This window comes from Passer domesticus, chromosome 16 (genome assembly GCF_036417665.1).
Source record: "Passer domesticus isolate bPasDom1 chromosome 16, bPasDom1.hap1, whole genome shotgun sequence".
In the NCBI taxonomy this organism is placed as follows: Eukaryota; Metazoa; Chordata; class Aves; order Passeriformes; family Passeridae; genus Passer; species Passer domesticus.
Window position 1 is genome coordinate 10,850,547 of NC_087489.1, and position 20,424 is coordinate 10,870,970.

Genomic DNA, 20,424 nt, shown 5'->3' on the forward strand with positions numbered 1-20,424 from the left:
GCCTCGTAGCCACTGCCTGATCTTACTTTGTTCTGCCCCTTCAGAAATAACTTTACTGTGAAACAGTTTATCTTCCCTTTGTTTTCCTGCTCAGCTTATTTACTGTTATTCTCTGGAAGCAGCTGGGTTGCACCCTGTCTGGTTTCCTCCTGGGAGTTTCCCTGTTCTGAAGTCAACAGAGGACTTGTACAAACAGCACGCGCAGCGTTTGGGCTGTGATATGGTACCATGCTGCTGTGAAAGTGCTGCATAAATGCATAACAAATCTGGCTTTTACTGCTCTGTAAAAGTACTGCATGGTTTAACTTGAGCACTTATGTACTTTTTCAATCCAATAACAAAATCAAGTTGCCAAAAAAAAAAAAAGAAAAAAAAGTTGAGTGCTTTCTAGTTTGCTGTGATACATTTGGTGCTCTAATTTCGAGTGAACACGTTGGAGAGTTGCCCAATTATGGCAGATTGGAATATGAAGAACAATATATCTAATTTCCCAGGAGAGCAACGTGCTGATGTTTAGGCGCAGCCTCTCTCAGTGAAAATGAAAATCCTCATGTCATGTTGAGTGTGTCACTGTTCAGCTCCTTTGCTCCACTTTGAGAGGGGCAAGAGTTAAAATCTGGGTAGGTTATAGGTAAGGCCCTTCACCTTCAGGTGGAATTTGTGGGATTGATCATTTATATTTGAGTAATAAGAGTTAAGTTCCTTAAAAAAAAATCATGTTCTCACTTTCCACACTGATGCACAGCAGTGGTGTGTGATTTGAAGTTGTGGGCTTCCTTTCTATAGTGTTTTTTGGTTTTTGTCCTTTTAATTCTATTTGTGTGATGTGAATTCCTGCTTTTCCTACTTAACCCTACTCAAGTGGTGGGAATATATTTTGTATTTGCTTATTCTGGATGCAGATATTTCAAGATCTCCATTTAGAGCACAGCTCTAAACCAGCTGTGCTGAGTGTGCCAGTGGAGATGGGCGCCATTCCCATCCAGCCCTCTCCTCCCCACACCCAGGGGAGGCCTGTCCCTCCTGTCCCTGCAGCTTGATCCCAGAAAAACTCCCCAAAACTCAGTTCCCTGATGGAAAAATGCCCAGGAGCTCATGTGGGCAGGGTGAGGGCAGGAGCTGACAGCTGGGAAGGAAGGAATGAGAGACCTGGACAGCCAAGGTGAGAGGCAGGGCAGGGGGGGTGAGATGGAAGCTCTGAGCACTTTCATCCTATGGGAATGTGCCTGGTGCTGGCCATAAATTTAAAACATAAATACCCTAAAAATGGCTAAATCTGATTCCTACACAACACAAAGCAGGTCTGTGTGAGCATCCCCATCTCCTTGGCAACAGAGGCAGTCAGGGAGCAGGGAAGGTGGAGTGTGGTCAGCAGTGGCCGTGGAGAAGATGAGAGCTCAACCCCCCCAGTGCCAACATCACATTCTTGAGATGGGAAGTGCCCTCTTGGAGGGTTTGTAGGCTTGGATGGATTCTTCTCTGAGTTTGTGAAGTTGCTTGGTGAGCATGGAGAGGTCAGGAGATTTGGGATCCCCCAGGCTCCTCCTGGTTGGGCTGCCCCTGCTCCCAGCCCACCTAACTTATAGACAGATATATATATATGAAATATGTGTGTCTGTATATGTCTTTGTGTATAAATACATGCATACACTGAGAGATATTTATAAAAGTCAGCTTTATATATATGAAAGATGCACATTTTTGAAACATGCAGGTGAGGCTGACTCTGTGACAGCTCTTCTGTCTCCCTGATCCTGACAAAAGCTGATTTTTCAGAACTGGGGAGTGTAAGTGTCACTAAAAGCTGTTTAAAGGTGTAAAATGGAATAATTGTCCAGCAAGGAGCCTCTTGGATGTTTCATCCTGCACATGGAAACTGCAGGGGGATGCTCCTTCTGAGGATGGGGATGCTAAGAAAAGTTTTCAAGGAAAACTCCTGGGGTTTTTTCCCTTATATCCAGCGAGCACTCTGGTTGTAGATTATTTTGTGTCTGGATTTGGAAAGGGAGTGGTGTGACGAAGTGTGAGAAGTTGAGGGAAAAAAAAAGAAATGAAAGTGCTGGCAAAGTAGCTCAACACTCAGCAGGAGTTCAGTGGCAGAGAGCCGGGGCAGTGTGGAGCCGGGAGGGGGCGAGGAAAGAGGCCAGTGCTGGGCTCTCCCTGCCCTGGGGAGAGAGGGAAAAGGCAATAATGACTCCTGGGAAAAATAACACAAAGAGGTGGGAATCGTGGAGGCAGCTGGTCCTTGTTTTCCCGTGTCAGAGGGGATTAACACCGACTGCATCCCTTCCGTGCCTCCGCTGCATTCCCGCTGAGGGAGGGCACGGAAGCCCTCGGCTGGGAAACGCTCTGTAATTGCTGTTATTTCATTAGGAAGGAGCCGTATCCGTTTTCTCCCTGTGCAGGGAAAGGCTGAGGGCCGGTACGGCTGGCTCGCCTCGTCAGGCGGCAGAGGGTGCTCTGAGCCCGGCTACGCCAGCCCGAGCTCGGGATCCATCCCGGCTCGGGATCCATCCCCGCTCGGGATCCATCCCGGCTCGGGATCCATCCCCGCTCGGGATCCATCCCGGCTCGGGATCCATCCCGGCTCGGGATCCATCCCCGCTCGGGATCCATCCCCGCTCGGGATCCATCCCGGCTCGGGATCCATCCCCGCTCGGGATCCATCCCCGCTCGGGATCCATCCCCGCTCGGGATCCATCCCCGCTCCGGATCCATCCCGGCTCCGGATCCAGCTCCATCCCCGCTCCGGCTCTGCATCCATTCCGGCTCCATCCCCTCTCCTGCTCCATCCCCACTCGGAAACACAGCCCCTTCCCAAACCACGGCCCGCGGTGGGGGCAATGCTTTTTCTGCTTAATGCGAAGTATTAATTATTAATTTGCTCACTGTTAAATAATATAAGGTGGGGAGGGGATAAAAGGGGATGTAGCTTGGATGATGCTATACCATCCCCCCCCCCCACCCTTCCGCCGAACTCCAATTAAAAAAAAATAAAAATAAAGAAAAGGAATGTGTGCTTCAGTAGGGTTTGATCAGAATGGCTGCCCCAGAGTATTTAAGTATTTAAGTCTTTTTGGGAGGCACAGTCACTGAGTGGAGCAAATGTCTGTGAGCTACAAGAGCAAAGGCAGGTACAAGCTGAGGGAAAAAATGCAGAAGAAAATAAAACTGTCGATTAGAAACATTTACAAACAGGACAGAGATGTTCAAAGGAAACTCCTGGTGATGGCGAGATGTAAGAAAATCGGTGACAAGAAGCACAGTACACACAGAATCAACATTTTAACCACAGCCTCTTAATTTCCTCCTTTCAAGCGCTGCAATTTCTGCAAGTTGCAAATGGATGAGGGTCCACGTGAGTTGTGGTTAGAAAGGGTGGAGGCAAATGGAGCCAGGAACTGTAGATGCTGGAGGTAAAAAATCCCAACTATGCCAGGAATGTGCTTTGGGACTGCGGGGCTGCAGAGCAGGGTCTGTCCGGGTTCTTCTCCTTCACTGCTGCTCCTGCTCTTACCCTAACTCTGACTGCTGAGTGGAGGAGCAGGCTGGTGTGGGCTTCCAGCTGCCTGGATCCAGCCAGGATCCCTGTGGCACCTGGCCCTAAATCCCAGTTAATCCGTGCTGAGCTGTGCATCGCAGGGATTTCCCTCCCCTCATCCATCACTGAGGGATGCAGTGATGGGGAGAGATGGGTGCAGGGCCGGGCTGTGGGGACAGCAGGGGGGTGACCCTGCTTGCATTCCATCCATCCATCCATCCATCCATCCATCCATCCATCCATCCATCCATCCATCCATCCATCATCCATCCATCCACCCATCCACCCATCCATCCTGCTGGCAGCACTCAGAGGATTGAGTCTGCTCCTTTTCCCATCTCCCTGAGTGCCTAAGTCACTGTGAACCTCCAAGATGCTCCCAAAGCCACCCTCCAATGTCACCCTGTGGCTCAGGGGCTGGCTTGGTCCTGGCTGGCAGTGCTGTCATGTCCCAGCCCTGGCAGCTGCGTGGATTCCAGGTCAATCCACCCCACGGGCAGCGCCGTGCCAGGGAATCGCTGTTTTCTAGGTCGTTAAATCCTTCGCTCTTTAATTCTTTGCCTCCTGAACACCCCCAAGGTATGTTATAATCACCCCAAAATGCAGCCGCTAATTGTTTGGTGTCCCCATGGGCAGGAAGAGCAGAGTCACATTAAATCACAATAATCAAGAGCTTCTGCAGCAAATGAACTCGAACCTGCTTGGCAGGAGGAAATCGCAGCGCTGCCTCGCGCTCCGCGCAGGGCCGTGTTCACTCCTAATCTTATTTGTAATCTAATCAATATGTTTACTGAAGGGGAGAATATCATCAAGTATTACTTTAAGACACTTAGGGGATGTGACACCGCTCCCAGCTCCGATGTAAACAGGTTTGTGGGCTGTTTGCTGGGGGGAGGAAGGCGCTGTGCTCTAGCGGGGCTGGCAGAGGGGTGGTGTGGGCAGCAGGGGCACCCCAGCAGCTCAGGGAGTCAGGGTGGGCTGTGCCCGAGCCCCTCCTCGGCTCCCCATCCCACCAAGTCCGTGTCAGTGCCCAGGCCCTTTCCCAGGCTTGTGGGCAGGCAGTTCCCCCCAGTCTTGTGTGAACCCTGCCCTGCACCAAGCCCAGGCCTCCCATGAGACTTTTTTTTGGGTGTGAGTCTTCAGGAAAGTCTGGAGGATGAGGCTGATGGCAAACCATGCCCTGCACCAAACCCAATTGTCCTATCCCATGAGATGTTTTTTTGGATGTGAGTCTTCAGGAAAGTGTGGAGATTTTATTAAAAACTTACCACATAACATCCAAAACAAACAATTAGGCTCTAATGCACCCAGTGGAGGAGTTCCCCCTTACCCCAGGCAGTTAAAAGGTGCCTTTTACCCTGAAACATGAGGGTTATACATATAAAAGTGTATATAATGTTTCCCTTATAAAATTTTTATCCTGTCTAATGTATCCCAAAGCTCTTTAAAAACTGCAAGCAGAAACTCTGGAAGTTTGGCTGCAGCTCTGGGGAGAGGGAAGGCTGTTCAGGTGAAGGCAGACTGACAGTGAGAGGGGACACTGTGTCCCAAGAGGGCAGAAACATCATCCAAGGCAGGCAGGATGGCACCAGCCCCCTGGGTCTTGGACAGATGTGCCAGGATCCTGAAGCACCTTTAGGGGTGCAGAGCCCATGGCATCCCACAGACATGCCCCCAGCTCACTGATAAAAAATCACATTACGTGTAGGTTAAACTGACAGGGAAGCTGGTGGGAAACTAAAAACAAGAGAAAAAATAAATGCTGCCTGTTCAATTACTTAAATTACTACTGATTTGAAAGCTGTGCCTGCAGAAAACATCCACCTTCCTCTTTATATTTTAAAGAGTTGTGGTTAGAGTAAGGCTTAGGGTTAGGCTTGAACCTAGAAGAACCTAGAGCTCCAGCAGCACTGGTGCTGGAAAAATGAGTAAATGTGGCACTTGAGAATGTGGTTTAGTGGGCAAGGTGGAGTTTGGCTGGACCTGATGATCTTGGAGGTACTTTCCAAGTTGAATGATTCTGTGATCCTATGAATGCATCTGCTGCTGCTCTGTGTGGAGCTGGCACAGGGCTCCTGAGGTGTTGGGTTTTTTTGGGTTTTTTTTGTGGGATTTTTGTTATGTTTTTCTTGGAAGTGGCATGTTGTTTTTTGTTTTGGTTTTTTTTTTTTTTTTTAATAACATAAAGAGTGATTTCAAATAGAGCCCACTCATCACAGATGACAGGGTAGCTACAAAATCCAGTGTTTCAGGAGAGAAATGCCAACACAACAGCCCAAAGGCACTTGGAAAAGCCAATGGATAAAGGGTGGGAGGCTGTGCTGGGGCTGGTGCCTGGCACCATCCAGGGCTGGGAAGCTGCTTCCCCCTGCCAGGAATGGGGGCAGCAGGGTGGGGATGGCATTTCTGGCACAGCAAAGTGAGTCCAGGTGCCTTTGGCTGTGTGGGATGTGGATGGAGCAGAGGAGAAGCACGAGGGGAGGGTGGTTTTCCACCAAAGCCTTGCAGGGATGCTCCAGGGCTGATGGCCCAGCCAGGGCACCCCCTGCCAGCTGCCATCTCTCCACAAAAATAGAGTAAATGCTTTGGCAGCTCATCCCCCTGCACATTTGGCTGCTGCTGCTGCCTGAGCCATCGGGTGCAAGCCTGGGGGTGCTGGTCCTTTAATTTAAGGGATACTGGAGAGGAAAATGCAGGAGAGACATGCTGTTTCAGGGCTGTTTTTCCAGTGGATCTGCCAGAGGCAGGTGGCTGGTTCCCCCATGCTGGCTCAGCCGTGCTCCACTCCCTGCAGGCTGAGCCTGCCCCTGGAATGGGGCCCCACAACCCCGAGGAATCCCTGAGGATGCTCGGCATCCCCCGGCAGGCAGGCAGAGCTCGCAGGGTGTGTTCCTGCTGCCTACAAGCAGGGAGCACTGTCCCCACGCTGGATTCCCTGCAAACCTTTGCCTGGTGGGTGCAGACACTTCCCCAGCAGAAAGGAGCCCTGTCCCATCCTCAGCTCTGCTGCTCCCACTCCCACGGGCTGGAGGGATCCCCCAGCTCCCACCAGCCCTCCTGTGCAGGGACAGGGCTTTGCTTTCATTCTGTTATTATCAGATAGACCGAGTCACACTGAGATAAATCCTGCAGATATTGCAGCCTATTTGTGCCTGAAAAAAAAAAGATGTATGTGGATGTTAACACTGCCAGTTGTCACCATGCTATGAGGGATGTTGTGGAAATAGAAATGGGGGAAATATAATAGATACTTCAGATTTGCAGCCTTAATAACTTTACAGCACATCTAATTATTATATATCTATCACATCAATATACTGCAGCACTCGTGGTATTTTTATTTAGCTCCATCTGGTGTATGATAACACAATTCTGGCACCAAACAAGCATGAATTGGAAAGGAATTTAATACATGGTTCTGCAGAGAAGTCCCTTAAAACACATCCCAAACCAAGCACGTGTCATGCAAAACCAACACTGCAGCTTGGACAGAGAAAGCACTTTTGGTGAAAAGGAGGGATGTGAGCAATTAAAGTACACCCAGGCAGATATTCTGCCCAGGTTTCTTGCCTGTGGCCTGCAAATCTGATGCTGCTGCTGTTTGTCCATCTCCCAGCAGTCAGTGTGTACTCCTGGGAAAGAGGTGTGGGATGATTCCAGGTTTTCTTTAGCTTTGAGAGGGGTGAAAATGACAGACACAGGAGCACTGGAGACTGAGAGATGAGAGGAAGGGGGCCAGCAAAACACCCTGTGGGTTGAGAATGGTGGGAATGAGAAACACTGAGCCCTGCTCACTGAGTGCTCCTTTCCAAGACATTCTGACTTCCTCAGCTCTGTGGAAATCACTTAATGGCAAAACCAACCAAATAAATTCCCTGCTTGCTTCCCCCTCTGTTCCCAAGCAAGGGGCAGAGGTGAGGATGTGCCAGACATTGTGGCCCCGTTAACTGCAGGGGGAATAACACTGAGGGACACATCTTAGGAAGGAGGAAAGGGGCTTTGTGAGGGGAAAAATCCATTCCCCAGATGTGTGATGTGAAGGAGATGATGCATATGCTGCCAGCATGCCTTGCTGGGGAAACCAGCTGCAAACCCGTGGGACACACCAGTGCTGAAATCCTCCTTCCTCCTGCTCTGGCAGAGATTCACCTTTGCTCTCCCAGATGAGCCCTAGAAAATGTAATTGCATTGAACAGCTCCAGTAATGAACTCCATTCTGCAGAGAATCAGTTCATAGCCAGGCTGGCCATGGCTGGTATTAAAACCTGGCTCCACCTGGCCCCAGGGTGTGCTGGCACCAGGCACTGACCCTGCAGGCTCTGGGGCTGCGCCCTGCAGGAGCCACGGGAGGCTCCCAGGGGCTGCTGGGGACACGAGGATGGAGGTGATACAGGCAGGTGAGTGATGACCTCCCCACTTTGGCACTGGGAGTGGAATTTTCCAAGGAAATCTCCCTCTGCCTCAGCAGCAGCACATCAGTGACAGCAAAGGCCCCAGCTCTGAGGGTGGGAAGGACAGTCACAGCTTCTGTGCAGAGCTGACCTGTAGCTCCATGCAGCTGGTCCTGCACTGGGGGCAGAGATGAGCCTGACCAACTTGTCCCAGAGTAGATGACAGGGGAGCTGTGCTGTATTTACTGCTGGATTACTTTTAATCACATATTTTCCTCCAAATAAAGAATTGCCAACTTGGTACTTAGAGATCAATGCATTTTATTTATCATCTCCAGGCAGGCACTCTTTCCTATTAACATTTCCCACACTTTACAGCCTAATTAAGGTCACCCGACCAGCAGAACGCTGCTGTGTGTGTTTTAAACTACTGTACCTAATTATTTCTTTTAAAGCTTACATGGAGCAGCCTGTGTCTGACCAGCAGGTCCCTGCTGCAGGCTGGGGCTCAGCACTGGCTCCCTCCTGCTCCTGGGCAGGAGTCAGCACATGGGGGACATTGCACAGGGTCTCTGATGCTTACTTTTTTTTTTTATTTGTTTAAAGAATTTTTTGTTTGTTTTAAGAATTGGGAGCTCAAAAAAAAAAAAAAAGCCCTGGAAACTGCTAGAAATTGACTCAGACTTCCAGCATGAGGAGCACCAGGGCCTCTTGCTGTGCTGTGAGCTCTGAGCAGTGGGAAGGTCCCACCTGAGCCCAGCCCAGACACACCTGAGCTAACTGCATCTCCTGCAGATTTATTGATGTCATCCCCATGCTCTCAGCACTGGTATCATTGAGCTTGGCCCAGTGTCACATCTGATTTCACTGCAAATAGCCCCAAAATTCTTTGAAAGGCACAGCTTCCCCTAAAGAGGTTGTGGGACCTGCACCTACCTCCCTGCTACCTTTAAATCAAACTTCTCTGAATATATTCCTCTGCAGAGCCATATGTGCAGTGCCACTTCCCTTGGAGTGCCACCTAATTCACTGGCCATAGGCTCCCCAAGATATATGGACCTTGCCAAAAATAGGGAATGCTGGACCAACCCTCTTTCCTCCTCAGCAAAAATGTGCTTTCACCTGCTGGGGGAGAGGGCAGGTGGGAGTGGGCTTGAGGTTTGACTACACAGGAGAAAATCCCTTAAATTTTGTTGTGCAGACCCCATCCTGTCAATGCTGGGAGGACAATCCTCCAGGCCTGTCACAGCCAGGATTGCTCATGGCTTTCAGTCTGCATTTCCATGTAACACTCTGCTGGATAGAGAAATTGGAGTGTGTTGAGCAAAAGGCATCAAGAGCATCAATAAATTTTCACTGCCATGGGGGGACAAATGTGCTCCATTCACATCTGAAGAGAATGGGATCTGCCAAAGCTCTGGCAGGTTTTGTCTTCATCAATATGACTCAATGGGATCATCAGTTCCCTGTCCCCATGGTGTGTCCTTCTCCTGGTGTCCCCATCCTGGGAAGGGGCTCTAGAGCTGAGGTCCTCCTGAGTTCTGTTTCACAGCCTCCTTTATCCTGCTCTGGTTTTTGGGTTGGAATGACCTCTAGGGCTGAAGCTCTCCTGGTTTCTGTTCCACAGCCTCCTTCACCCACCTTGGTCTCTGGGTTGGAAGGAGTTTCAGAGTTGAGGCTCTCCTGGCTTCTGTTTTGCAGCCTCCTTTATCCCACCTCAATTTTTGCACCTTTGGCTGGGGCTGCCCATCCATTTGGGGCTGCTCAGGGTCTGAGGAGGTGCCAGACCCCAAAAAGCCCCAGGAGCTGCCTGGCTCCATGCTCAGCCCCGTGCAGCACTGGCAGGGCACTGCCCAGTGCAATTACAGCTCTGGAACGCTCGTCCCTGTGAATCCCTTCCAGGACCAGCTAATATATGCTCTGATATTGGCACTGCTCTCACTAATATTCCTGCCAGCGAGTTCTCTGCTCTGCTTGAATATTCATGGCAAGTGAATGTGAGGAGAGGAGCAGCCTAAATGAGGTGAGTACGTTTAAAAATTCAGCTTCCAAATTCAGTGGCTATTTCTTGCAGTACTCACCCAAGCGTTAGCTCCCATACTATTAATTCCAGTCTGTGTTTCAGACTTCTGAGCAAATTTTCTGTGTTTTTCCCTCACTGGATCTGCAAACTCTTCCCTCCCTTGAGATCAGTAGCTTTGTATAAAAACAGCAACTCTCCTTGATGAACTTTGCAGTCAAAGAAGTTCTTTTCCCTGACTTTTATTTAAATCATTCTGCCTTCACCTCCCCGTGCATGGTTCAGAGACTGTGGTGGCTCTGTGCTGGGATTGAAACGATTCTTGCTTAGGCAAACTCTCATTTGGACTTGTCAAAGGAGTGTGTTTGTAATTAAGTGCTTCTCACACCTTCTTTAACCTCGCTTACAAGGAGCCCAAGCGTTGGAAAAGCCTGCAAGAGGCAGGAGAGGCTCATTTGCACCTTGAAATGCCAATGTTTTGGGAGACCAATGCTGTCTGTACGGAGCAAAACTATAAGCAACTTCCAAGTGCTTTTTTTGACGCAGAGGCTCCTTTGCATGTGGGATTCGTGTCTGGTTATGTGGTGAGTGAGGGGTGAGAAGGCAGCCAAGCAGCCTCTGAAGCGTTCTCACAGTGCCGGGGCTCCAGCGCAGCTCAGCTCGGCTCTCTTGTGCTCCTTCCATCCCAAACTCAATCACACCCCTCCGGATGAGGGGAAAGAAACGCTACAGTTACCAGGCCGAGCGTGGGAAGCTGAGACTGCTCGGAATTCGGGTAATTAGTGTTTGCATTAGGCTGTTTTCAGCCATGGCAGGGAGAATGCTCTGCTCCTTCTCCCAGGAGGTGACACCAAGGCAGCATCTCCGCCTGACCTTGTCCTGCTCTCCAGCTCCACCAGGTCAGAACCATCCCACACCCCCGTCGGTGCAGGGTCCCCCTTGTTATGAGTAGAAAAGTTGTCCATTTTTTTAAAAGTTGCAGAGTTAACTTTTTAACTTAACAATTGCTGCCAAGTTGGAGTTTTAACTATTTGTTGTTAATAACTTCATGTTGTAATCACCTGTTGTTAATAGTTTTTCTTTAATCACCTGTTGTTGATGGTTAGAAATCCCTCTCTCGGGTATCCCCCTGCTGCTTCCTGGAAAATGACACCTGGGACTGGGGAGGAGGTGACATCGGGGCTGGTATTGCAAATGTGCAAACACCTCACCAAATCTAGCAGGAAAAACCCCTAAAACAACGAGCCACCATGGAATGAAGAGATCTAAGTGATGTGTAGATGTGAGGAACAGAATCCAGTGTCTGCTAAGATCCTTTCTACCTCTCACCCTAACCTAAAAGGATGTCGGCTAGAAAGAGAACCTCGAATATCAAACTGCAAAATTGGAATCCGAATGTCAAACTGAAAAATTGGAATCTCCTGGTCTTCTTATGAAGCTGGAAGCCCCAGCTCTGCCTGCACACCAGTGGACACAGCTGCATCATCCTCCTCCTCTGTGCCACTCCTGGGAGCAGTGGTGGTGTGTGTGACCCGTCGGTTCTCCCTACTTGAGCTGACTTTTTATAAAGGCATTAAAAAAGGAGAAAGCTCTCCTGCCCTATTTATTTTACCCCTGACACGGGTGCAATCAGCACTGACTCCATGATGCAGTAGGCTGAAGCATTGCTTTATTCTTCTATACTACATTAATTCTATATTCTTAAGAAAGCCCTAACCCCTTCCAGCCTGTCTGGTACAGCTTTGGCCTCACTGGTCAAACCAACCAAAGCACCACCACCCCTTGGAAAACAAATCTCCATAGCACATTCCACATTTGCCTGGCAACAGGTGCAGCAAGTGGAGATAAGAATTGCTTTAATTCTTTCTCTGAGCTTTCTTTCCACAGCTTTTGGCAGCCCTCCCCAGGGAAGATGCCTGGCTAGTCCTGTGCCTGCCCTCTGTGGCCAGAGAGCTGCTGCCACACATCCCTGTCTCCCTTGAGCTGCAAGGGAGCAATTCCAGGCTTTGCCCCTCTGCTCACAGCACTGCTGGGCTCGGCAGGAGCAGGCACCTTGGTAATCAGCCCTGGGCCACTCGTGAAAAGCTGTGAAATTTCCAATTAGCCTGGAAAAAAAATGTAGATAAGCGTGTAATTCTCAGCCCAAATTAAATCAAGCGTCCAAGCACGCTCTTCCCTCTCTGCTGAGCTCCATCCACCACCACCTCCCCTCTGCATCCCTCAGCACAGCACATTTTTCTTCTTAATTGGTGGCAGACTTTATCCTTGGAGTTTAAACTTTGCCAGTGGTTGGAAGGAAGGGGCTGTCTTCTTTATTTGATTTAAAGAAAGGCTTTGCTGCTGTGAGGATCTAATGCCTAAGATTTTTGGGGGTTTCGTGTCCACTCCCGTGGATGTGGCAGGTTGGCTTTGGTCTGATGCAGCAGAGGAAAGCAGGAAGCTTAGTCTGAGACACAGGGAGGGAACCTGGCTCGTTTGGGAAGCTCTGCTATACATTAGAAACATGTTGACACTGCTGAACATGGAAAACCAAGGGAATACTAATGGCCCATTTATTAAATATCTCAAAGTCCATCTAGGATCCCATAGAGACCTTGAGTAAATGAGAGTTCAGGAGGAAAACTGGTGCTGTTGAATATGAAGCAGTGAATTTATGTGTCCAGTGAGGGACATCCTCCACTGACAGGTGCCACCAGGAGGGGTAGATTCCAGCATTCCTGTGCCACCAACAGCTCCCAGACAAAGCCCAGGAGATGCTGGGCATGACACAAATTGGAAAACCCGATAAAAAATAAAGAAATTATGCATCAGGCCATGGCTTGCCCCTGTGGAGCATGTTTTGGGTGCTTGGAGGTGCCAATCAGTGCCAAGCTGTGTCAGGGCTCTGCAGAGAGTCATGAGTTTCATTATTATCTTTTTAGCCTTCTGTAAGTATCCTTTCTGTATTCTTTAGTATAGTTTAGTATAGTATTCTTTAATACAATACAGTATCATTATTATATATAAAATAATTTATTATTTTAATAAATTAGCCTTCTGAGAACAAGGAGTGAGATTCATCATTCCTTCCTGCCACGGGGCACCCTGCAAATACAATAGTGGAGCTTTGAGCAGGGATGCCTGAGGTGGGACAGTGAGAGGCTGGAGGAAGGGACTGGTGCTCTTATCCAAGCGCCAAAGGGACACAGCCTCACACCCTGATTTTGTTGTGTAACCCCAGGGAAAAGGGAATGATTGTCTGTGATTAGATGGGTTTGGGGGGAGAGCTTTGTTCTGTCAGCAGAGATGGGAGAATGATGGAAAGAGAAATGAGTGCAAAGAAAGGAGAGGGGAGGAGGGAAACACCACCAAGATGGTCCTGACAGATGGGGAGGAGGTGAGGGATGTGCCAGGAGATGTTTCCCAAGGCTGCTCAAACAGGCAGGGGGAGGACAGGAGCTCAGGCTCCTTCTGGGGAAGAGCTTTCTCTTAAACCCAGGCTGTGATTTCCATTGGTAGTGTCAGATCAGCCCCAGACCTTGGCAGGAAGGGCAGCCTGACATCAATTACTGCAGCCCTGTCTCTCCCTGCTCTGGCAGCAGCCGGGCAGTGCACTTTGGAGACAGATGTGTTTGACTCACAGGTGTGAGGCAGTGCACTGAGCTTGGTGCTGCTCTGGCTGTTTCAGTGGGAACCAGGACCCTGAACAAGCTGGATGCAATGGTCCCAGTGGGCAGTGCACTGCCCAAATCCCTGTTTGTGAGGCAGGGATGCACACAGGCACAGGGAGCTCTGGGAGCCTGGCAGCACTCAGGTTGTGGGGACAGAACAGTGGGCCTGGAGCTTTATCAAATCACCCCAAAAAGCAGTGTCAAGTAGCTCCAGGGGTGCAATTCCCCCAGGAACTGAAGGAAAACAAACCCAGTGCAAGGCAATGTCAGCCCTCCCTCCTGACCCTCCTGTCTTTGCTGGGGAGTGCCGTGTCTGGGGTCTCACCTGCACCTTCCTCCAGCACAAAACCTGGGGTTATCCTGCAGCAGCCACCATCCCACCTCCCTCTCAGCCCCCCCACCCATGGCAGATCCCAGAGGATGAAGCAAAACTTGTCTGGATCAGATATTTTTGTAAACACAGCTCTGACACCCCCACGCTTTAATACAGAGCTTCCTGCTCTCTGTTGGAGGTTCTGTAGTGGAGGCTTCTAAAAAAAGGAGAATTTCTGGCATTATTTACAGTTAAAAAGATTGGGTTTGACACATTTATGGCTGAGACAGTAAATATGACTTATGGCAAATCAATTCACTGCATTTGACTGTGACATTGGTGCTGGCAGGGATTTGATTGGGGATTGATGGGGTTGTTTGCCAGAGGGCTGGGGGATGCCATCAGGGTCCAGGCTGGAAAATCGGGGTTCTGGGGCATGCTGAGAGCTCAGACCCTCCTGGCACACCCTGCCCTGCCTTTCCTGCTCTTCCCAAACCCCAGGAATCACCACCTGGGGCTGTGCTGAGGCTGATGCCATCTCTCTGTGCTGAGCTGGCATTTTCACAGCTTCGCCAAATTTTAGGGTTTGTTTTCCACCCCTCCCCCTTCTCCTTGGAGTCCATTTGGATGTCTGAAAACAGAGATGTTGAACACTGAATTTATGCTGCAAGGAGAAGCAGTAGAGATAAGGGATGGGTGGGTGTGTGTGAGGGGGGAGCTCGAAAGGCAGATTTTTTATTTTTTTAAAACTTTTTTGCTGATGGCAAGTGGTAAGCATGTTTAATTTATGTATTCTGAGATGCACCAATGTTCTGTTTTTCTCCTGACTGATGCCTTGGCTGCAATGACAGCTTACTGTGTGCAAGCCTTATTTACCCTCCACAGACACCTCCCTGAGACTGACAGTGAATTATCCTGCACCTTGAACTGCTCCCCAGTTAATGCAATACAAATTTGGCTCCTTTGTTAAAAAGTTTTGGTTTTTTTTTCTTTTTCAAATGTGCAGATTATTTTTTCAATGAAAAGGGGCTGGAGCCTTTTTTGAGATGGTAAAAATAAGGCATCTTACAGAATTTTAGTGAACTCTACCTTCCACCTGCCTTGCTGTTCCCTGCCTTGCTGGGATGGTGCCTGTGTAAGGTGAGAGCTGAAGGATGGGAATTCCTTTCTCCCTCCTCTTGCTGCTGGAGGAGTGATGGGTTTTTGCCCATTTTTTGAGAGCTACACTGCCCATTCCCAGTGCCTGCTCTCCTTTCCCACTATGTGAAAACTCATCTGCCTGCTTGTCTCACTTCTTGGCATGGGCAAAACCAGATCCAAACAAAGATCCCGGTATAAAATCGGGGAGAAATTAGGGGATGCTCACTGCCAGCTGCCAGGTTCTGTGGGAGATGCTCATTCCAGGTGTGCATGAGCACGTCTGTGTGTTCAGGAGAAACTTTTACCACCAGAAAAGTTCCTGCTGAGGCTGCTTTGTTGGTTCCAGGCGGCTCTTCCTGACAGAACAGGGCCCTGCCTCAATCCCAGCTGCGGAACTACTTGGGCAAAATCATCACTAAAGGAGGTTTTTAGCAGTGTGTGGTATGGAAGGCATCCAGGATTGTGGTTTTCCAAGGTAACAGCTGAAGGAAAGGAAAAATAAAAAGAAAAAAGAAAAAAAAAATAAAGTAAGACTGAGCTTTTGTTAAGTAATTAAAGAATTCCGGGTTGCTGGAAAGCCTCAGGGCTCTGCTTCTGTGGCTGATCAGAGCCTTTGTTTGCACAAGGCTGGTAAACAATTTGCAGTTCTTGGCAATAACCTGAATTGTGTCCTACCATTAAAAAAAAAAAAGGAAGAAGAAGTTGAAAATGCTGGGTTTATATCGTTATTTCAGGGCAGGGAGAGGAGGGAGGGACTTTAGGTGGGCTGGCATTCGCTGAGGTCTGTGTGGAGATGCCCTCACTTCTCGAGCTCCATCCACGGGATGCTTTTGGGTAAATAATAAAGTTCAGCAAGAGCAGAGAGCCCAGGGTTGCTCAGCACAGGAGTTCCTTCCCTCAGAAGGGGTTTAGGCACTGATTTAGGCAGGGGGCTCAGTGCATTAATATGCTCCCTCTGTACCCTGGCTGTGCTCACAGCCAGGAGATTTGCATGTGAAATCTCTGCTCCTGGAGCCTCCACACCCACAGCCCTAATTAAGCAATGCCCCACGTTTTTCTGCTCCATAGGATAAGTGAATATATGCAGCTGCAATGCACAGGAGAGGACTTTGCAATGATTTTGCTGTTTGTTTAAGTGAGGAGGAAGTTTGCTCCGTGGGTTCTCCTGACCGCCAGCTACACTGGGTTGGAAAAATAAGAGATAAATAAAAGCAAGAGGCAATTTCCCCTCTGGGGTGAGCCAAGACAACACCTTCACTGGCACGTGGGGAGAGCTCAGGGTGCCATAGCCCTGCTCCCATCTCCTGCTGGCAGGGCCAGGGTTGCCCCACACCCTGTGCTCAGCTTTGGGTCAGGGCACGCCCAGGGCAAGGGGGAATGGAAAATTGGGATAAAACCAAGGAGCACATGTAAAATACCCCCTGTCTTGCCCAATCCTGAGGGTGAGGTGTGCAGGGGAGGATAGGGGAGCACATCCCATGTCCCTGTAGCCTGCTGTCACCACAGGGTCCCCACAGGGGATCCTGCCTCAGGGGTGGGTGGCAGGCAGCAGGACACTCACTGCATCCCCCTCAGTCCTGAAAACACATTGAGCAACCTCCTTGGACCCCTCCCAGGAGGAGATCTATTAGGAGATCTAATTTTTAAACACTGTTGACTCTGCCCAGCCTTGGGTCAAGTGGAGTTTGAGAGCGTGGCAAAGGACACCTTCTCTGTGCCTTTGGGAAGCCACAGGAGATATTTTTTTGTTATCCACAGCCACTGAGACTGGGAAAAAAGCTTCTGGAAGAGGCACCTTTCCTCGTCGTGCTGCGGGAAAGATCATCTGAATTAACATGAGCTCCTTGGCTATTAAACGGAAATTTTAAATGGGAAGAAAATTCTGCAGTGACTGCTAAATTGTGTGTCAGCAGAAAGGGGAAAAAGCAACGTGTGTCATTCCTATTATCATCCTGAAATCCATCTTCCCTCTCCACGCCATGGTAATCCCCGACACGACGCCTGCATCGCTGATGTTTGCAGAGCAGAATTCCTGCTCCGGGAGAATTTTCCTCTGCATATCTTGTCCCCCACCTGGAAGACATGGTGTGAGATGATCAGAAACGCTGAACACGCAGTTCCTGGGGGCTGAGTTTTGCCTCTGGTGGCAGCAAAGTGGCCTCTGAAGTCCAAGGAGTCAAGAGATGATTGGAATGCCCAGTCACTGCTGGTGTGTCCCTCTGTGCTCTGTGCCTGGCTGGGGGTCAGACCTGACAAGGACAAGGGCTGTTTTCAAACCAGGAAAATTGTGCCAAGCCCAGCCAGGGTGAGGGCAAAATGTGTGTGTGCCCAGGGCTGCAGGAGCACACCTTCAAAAGGAAGAGGAAAATCTGTGCTGCTTCTTTATTGCCTGTGGAAAAGCAAGGAGGTCAGACAGGAATGCCACGGCACGATGAATTTTACAACACCTGCACCTTTTTAACCCCTTGGTTGCATGGGGGGTGATCAGGTGTTTGGCTGTGGTGGGTTTATATGTGAAGTGAAGGTGGGAAGGGGTCTCTGCTCCCGAGGTGTGGCTGCATCTCCTGCAGCTTCTCCTTTGGGATGGGGGCTTGGGGCTGTGGGTGGCACAGCCCAGCTCCAGCCTCCCACCCTGCAGGGTTTGCCAAGGTCATTACCCAGGTGCCACGGGGTGGACAGGCTCATGCTGGGGGGATTTAAAGCAGGGCATCACAAGTGAGGGATGATGCACAGTTTGTCAGCCTTGGGAATCAGCCATGGCCTGTCACAAGTCTGCTCTCCATCCAGGGTCCCAGGGGCTGAGGGAGGTGCTGGCTGTGATCTGGGTCACAGCTTTGCTTTTCCAAGCCAGGCTTTGGTGTTCTCCTGGGCTGTGTGTGCCAGGCACCACCCCATGAGCAGGTTTTGGCACTGCTGTGTGTGCCCTGGCTTTGCACTGCTGCCCCCACAAGTCATGGGCTGTGGGGAGGAACTGGGGGGGTTTGTGCATTGAGGAGTCAAGACATGGCCATGAAGAGAGTGGTGGAGAGCCAGACCTTGTGTGTGCTCATCTTTGCATATGGCATGGAAAAAATCCAGACCAACTCCCTCCTTGAGAAAAAGAACCTCAGCACTAATAAATCTCCCCCTCCAGTCCCCATTCCACTGTGCCTGGCAGGGAGAGGAGCAGAAGAGCACAGAGGGGATGTGATCCAGGGTGAAAAACCCAAGCTAATGGTGTAGACATTTGTGCAGAGGTTAAAAATGAAGCAATAAAACCTTTACACAAACTTCCAAATGCTTCAGCAGCCACAGGCCGCAGCTCCAAGTGGGGAATAAATAAGGGAAGGCACAGGCAGGCAGAGGGAGGCTGACAGAGCCATCACTCCTCAGTGGCAGCCTCAGAAATGTGTCCCCATGGTGTCCCCACAGCCACTGGGGAGCAGGAGGGGGGAAGTGGAGGTTTGGGGTGCCCTGATGCCTCCTGATGGGTTTGGGTCATCCCATGGGGAGCAGAAGGGATGAAACATGAGCTGAATTTGCCAGGTCTTGGGCTCACAGCCTGGCCTGCAGGGTGGGCTTGTACTCCCTGGCAAGGGCAGATTGAAGCCCGTGTGTGTGGGATGGAAGTTACTGAGCACCTTTCAGTAAAAAGCCTGTCAGAGGTGGGCAGGAGGCACCTGGGGGCCCTCCAGCCCTGCTGCGTTTGGCTGTGTCTGGAATGAGGCTGCTGTGCTGAGGGCTGGAGCCCAGATAAAGCCCAGCATGTCCCTGCTCCTCAGCAGCTCTGCTGTGACTCCCCCGGGCAGGGAGAGCAGGGCAGCTCTGGCAGGACAGGGACAGTGCCAGTCCCCCTCTCCCAAGGCTCTCCTGCTGTTTGCACTGACAGCATGGATTTTCACACTTGCTGCTGGGAGTGCCCTTGGGCTTCCTACGTGGGGGCAGCCTCCCTGCTGCCATCCTGCTGGGTGGAGAACCCACAGCCACAGACACTGTGCTGCAGCAGCACAAGGCTGCCTGGAGAAGGGACCAGGTGAAAAAAAGGCTTTTATTCAGTTTAGAGCCAGGGGTCTCTGTGGTCCTTGGGGAAAGCTCCTCCTGGCAATGCAGCCAGAGCTCTGGGTCACCCTGCCCTTGCTGTGCTGGGGATCCTGACTGTGAGCCATGTCCAGCACTGCTTGGAACCTTTGCTTTACAAATGAGCATGGAAAGGGAATGTGAGCGTGTTGCAGCTTCCCAGGAAGCTTTCCTGCAGCCTCTGCAGATGAACTCACTGTCTCCTTAGCTTAAGGCCTGGGTAAAGAACTAATTATTTGGACCTAAGCTTAAATCTGTATCCACAAAGATGGATTTGTGACTCTTGCCAGCTTCCCCTAGAGGATTGCAACCTCATTTTGTTCCTTGTGAACTTCTGCTGAGGTGTAAAATAACAACAATCTTGAGAGCTCAAATCGCTGAAGGATGGATTAAATTATAATGCAATCACTCCAAAAGACCTTCTGTCTGCAAGGAGCAGCATCAGGCTGTCCCAGAGCAGGCAGCCTGGCTTTGTTTCCACCAGCAAACTGCATTTTTGGGCATTTTCTGTTATCTCCTGTGAATGCTCCTCAGGAGCCTTGGCATCACCCTGCCCAGGGCAGGACCCTGAGAACAGCTCCACAAACCCACGATAGAAAAGGACAGATGGCAATGAATATTTTGAGGTCTGCAGCATATTCCTGGGGAAGGATTGCTTCCGACCTGCCATCTCTGCACAGACTTTAAATCACAACTTGAGCAGCAAGCCCAGTCTGGGGCCTGTTAATGTGTGTTTGGAGAGGATGTAGCATAGCAGGGCTTCAATCCCCGCTGAGATTTTCGAGAGTAAGCTCCCATAAATAACCAGGATGGAGCCCATGGGATGATTTTGAGGCATTTGAAGTGCCCTGGGCCATGGCCTGGCAGCTCTCACAGCCTGGGGGGCACTGGGGAAGCAGGAGCTGCTGGTTGGGACTGGCCCTGCTGGGTCCTGCCCTGCTGCCCATCCTGCTGAGCCTCACCCCAGAGGGTGACACACTGCTGCTCCAGCTGCCCTGTGCCACCTTGTCTCGCTGGCAGGAGGAACAGGGATTATTTTGGGGCTGCTGGGATGCTGGACAGTGACCCCACAGCAAACAGGGCATCCCACAAGCCCCAGTGCAGAAGATGTGGAGCTCCTCGTGGTTCCTTGCAGCTGGCTGCAAGGCCCCTTGGAGGCTTTATCCCTCCTCAGGGCACCTTTAGGGTCTCCTTTCCTGCCTGGACAAAGCTAACAGAAGATGCAGGGCCTTAATTATCTTTCTGCCTTCATCCAATTTAGTTCCTCTTTGCCAAGGAGTTCAAGTGTTGCTGCGGAGCAGGGGGAAGCAGGG